This window comes from Callorhinus ursinus, unplaced genomic scaffold (assembly GCF_003265705.2).
Source record: "Callorhinus ursinus isolate GAN/ISIS: 27379988/994484 unplaced genomic scaffold, GSC_fseal_2.0 scaffold4, whole genome shotgun sequence".
NCBI lineage: Eukaryota > Metazoa > Chordata > Mammalia > Carnivora > Otariidae > Callorhinus > Callorhinus ursinus.
In genome coordinates this window covers 43,446,427-43,450,715 of record NW_027397066.1, presented here as the reverse complement: position 1 = coordinate 43,450,715, position 4,289 = coordinate 43,446,427, and the positions used below count along the sequence as shown (strand labels likewise).

General features: G+C 36.3%; 1 pseudogene; it reads right to left on the bottom strand.

Annotated features, from left to right (window-relative positions):
- Positions 1-2,822: 2,822 nt before the first annotated feature.
- On the bottom strand, positions 2,823-3,799 carry LOC112836028 (succinate dehydrogenase [ubiquinone] iron-sulfur subunit, mitochondrial pseudogene; annotated as a pseudogene).
- Positions 3,800-4,289: the final 490 nt, after the last annotated feature.

Here is a 4,289-nt window from a genome sequence, read left to right as displayed (position 1 = left end):
CATTGATTCATATCAACTAAATTCACACTAAACTAATTTCTAAACCCAAATTCCAGCTAATTGATTTATAATGAGACACGTATGAGGCCCAATCAATTAATAGAGGGACAATTTGCATAGTTTGTTATAAAGTGCTTATTATTAGCATCCTTATAATTGCTATTACAAATACTACTATCAAGCAGAGATCAGTTGACTAACACCAGAACTCATGTAGTCTGAATTGTATTGATAACATACAGACAAATCATTCTTTTACTTGACATTTTCAACTTAAATTTTATTATTTTTTTTCTTTGTAAAAGCAATATATATCATTGTAGAAAACAGAAAGCACAGACAAGCCAACAGCAAAGCAAAATAAGACAACAACAAAGAAACTATTTATAATCTCACTACTCAGTGGTTATTCCTGCTAATATTTTGGTGTATATATTTTTTTCCATCATTACTTACTAAGCATACATAAGAATATTTTAAATACACCATACCATACATATCCTTTTATATCTTGTCTTTTTACTCAGCAATATAACTTGAACATTTTTCCATTGCATTAAATATTCCTCTGTTATGATGTTTCCTAACTATTTTTGGATTATAACATGTATCGGTTAAGATCTCTTGCTTTAGAAAGCGAACATGAATACAAAATGTTGCATACAAATTTTAGGAGTTTTACTTCCTGAAAACTGTCTGTATATTTCCTGTCCCTGCCTGTGATATTGTAGACAGCTACACAGTATTCTAACCAGTTTAATTTAATATTATAATTTATTTAATCAGATTCCTGTAGTTATCTTTTCCCTATTATCAACAGTGTGATTGGGATCTTTTATATTTGTCACTATAATATTCCTTCACATCACAATTCCCAATACCACAACTTCATAGTTGCAACTTAGCTCAAAAATTTAGCTATTAATAACCATTGTGTATTCATGTAGAAGAGAGAGGATAACTCTTGAAAGATTTTTACCTTTGGGAGTGTTATGCTAAATCCAGTAATGTTGATATTTGAACCAGTTTTTGAAGTACCACCTGTGCAATGGTTTTGATGACACATGCTTTAAAGATTCTCACAGGGAGTAAATATTTTGTTCTTGGTGTTTAATTTTTTTTGTGTATGTATGTATGCATATATGTATTTATTTCTTAGTATAATTAGCATATAGTGTCGTATTAGTTTCAGGTGTACAATACAGTGATTCAACAACTCTCTACATTACTTGGTGCTCATCATAAGTGTACTCTTAATCCCCTTCACTTATTTCACCCATCCCCCTACCCACTTGCCCTCTTGTAACTACCAGTTTATTCGCTATATTTAAGAGTCTGTTTTCTTGTTTGTCTCCTTTTTTCTTTGTTTCTTAAATTCCACATATGAGTGAAATCATGTGGTATTTGTCTTTCTCTGACTGATTTATTTCACTTAGTAATAAACCCTTTAGATCCATCCATGTTGTTGCAAATGGCAAGATCTCCTTCTTTTTTATGGTTGAGTAGTATTCCATTGTATATATATATACCACATCTTCTTTGTCCATTTATCTATTGATGGATAGTTGGGCTGCTTTCATATTTTGACTATTGTAAATAAAGATACGATAAACATAGGGGTGCATGCATCTTTTCTAATTAGTGCTTTGTGTTCTTTGAGTAAATACCCAGTAGTGGAATTACTGGATCATATGGTAGTTCTATTTTTAATTTTTTTGAGGAAATTTCGTAGTGTTTTCCACAGTAGCTGTACCAGTTTGCATTCCCACCAACAATGCATGAAGGTTCTTTTTTCTCCACATTCTTGCCAACACCTGTTGTTTCTTGAGTTTTTTATTTTAGCCATTCTGACAGGTGTGAGGTGATATCTCCTTGTGGTTTTGATTTGCATTTCCTTGCTGGTTAGTGATGTTGGCATTTTTTCATGTGTCTGTTAGCCATCTGTATGTCTTCTTTGGAAAAATATCTGTTCATGTCTTCCACCCATTTTCAAATTGGATTATTTATTTTTTTGTGTTCAGTTTTATAAGTTTTTAATATATTTACCCTTATTTGGTATGTCATTTACAAATATCTTCTTCCACTGAATAGGTTGACTTTTGTTTTGTTGCTTGTTTCCTTTGCTGTGCAGAAGCTTTTTATTTTGACACAGTCCCAATAGTTTATTTTTGCTTTTGTTTCCCTTGTCTTAGAAGACATATCTAGAAAAATGTTTCTATGGCTGATGTCAGAGAAATTACTGCCTGTGCTCTCTTGTAGGATTTTTATGGTTTCAGGTCTCACATTTAGGTTTTAATCCATTTTGAGTTCATTTGCATATGGCATAAGAAAGTGGTCGAGTTTCATTCTTTTGCATGTAGCTGTCCAGTTTTCCTAACACCATTTGTTGAAGAGACTTTTTTCTATTGTATATTCTTGCCTCTTTTGTCGTAGATTAGTTGACCATATAATTATGGGTTTATTTCTCGGTTTTCTATTCTATGTGTCTATTTTTGTGCCAGTAACAAAGGTGTAAATTTTTAACTTTGAAAGTGAATTTGATTTTTAAAAATAGCCCTAAAGTCTTTGGAACAAAGTTATTTTAATGAATTGACTAAATAAGCCAAATACTAGCATTTTGGCTATAACCCAAGATATTAATTTTTTTTTTGGTTTGTGACTGGTTCTGTGACTGGTACAAAAAGAGACTTTCCAAAAGAGAACAAAGAAAGCATCAGTAGAATAAATGTGTAACTTCCCAAGATGACTACTTGTATTAGAAATTCACTTATACAAATACTAATGATTTAAAAGAAACTCTGTATCATTGATGTGATGGTTAATTTTTTTTTATTTCTTAAAATTTTTATTATACATGCTGTATTCATGGAAAATCAAGACCTCTGAAGGGACTCGAATTGGATATAAAGCGTGTCCAGCCGAGCTGGCTGTCATGCTTGGTGTGGAAACAGTTACACTGATGCTTTCTTCCCTTTATAGGTGGCCATCATTTTCTTGATTTCAGCAATAGCTTTACCTGGATTCAGCCCCTTGGGGCAGGTCCTGATGCAGTTCATGATGGTGTGGCAGCAGTAGAGGGAGAAGGGGTCCTGCAGCTTGGCCAGGCGCTCCTCTGTGAAGTCGTCTCTCGAGTCGATCATCCAGCGGTAGGCCTGCATAAGAACCGCAGGCCCCAGGTACTTGTCTCCGTTCCACCAGTAGCTAGGGCAGCTGGTGCTGCAGCACGCACAGAGGATGCACTCGTACAGCCCGTCCAGTTTCTCACGATCTTCTATGGACTGCAGATACTGCTGCTTGCCCTCCTGGGATTCATCCTTCTTCTTCAAATAAGGTTCAATGGATTTGTACTGAGCATAGAAGTTGCTCAAGTTGGGAACAAGATCCTTTATCACATACATATGCGGAAGAGGGTAGATTTTTGAGACTTTGGTGAGGCTGGTGTCGATCCTTCGGGTGTAGGCCAGAGTGTTGCCTCCGTTGATGTTCATGGCACAAGAGCCACAGATGCCTTCTCTGCATGATCTTTGGAAGGTCAAGGCAGAATCAATTTCATTCTTAATCTTGATTAAAGCATCCAACACCACAGGACCACATTTATTCAAATCAATTTCATAAGTTTGCATATGAGGTTTATCTCCAGACTTGTCTGGGTCCCATCGGTAGATGGCAAATTTCTTGATCTGGGGAGCTGCGGCGGCAGCTGTCGGTGCCCCCCGGCAGGCCTACAGGCAGGCTCCGCCAACGGTTGCAAGCGGGAACCGGCGCTTCAAAGAGAGTCCGACCACCGCCGCCATCTTGGCTTCTGACATCGCCGATGTGATGGTCAATTTTATATGTCAATTTAGCGAGGCTATGGTACCAATTTTTTTGGTCAATACCAATCCAGATGTTGCTTTGAAGGTATTTTTTAATGAGATTAACATATTATACCAGTAGACTTTGAATAAAGCAGATCACCCTCCATTAGGTGGGTGGGCCTCATCTAATTATTTGAAGGTCTTAACATTATAGACTGAGGTCCCTGAACAGGAAAGAATTCTGCCTCTAGATTGCAATATAGAAATCCTGCCTGAGTGTCTAGTGTTTGGACTCAAGACTGCGACATCAACTCCTGCACGAATTTCCAGTCTTCAGTTTGCCCTATAGATTTTAGACAGGCCAGCCCCTACATTCATGGGAGCCAATTCCTTAAAATAAATCTGTCTCTCTATATATCCTAGGTTCTATTTCACTGGTGAATGTTGACTAATGCAATTACCAATTGTTGTTCCCAAAGTCTTAAAGTCATC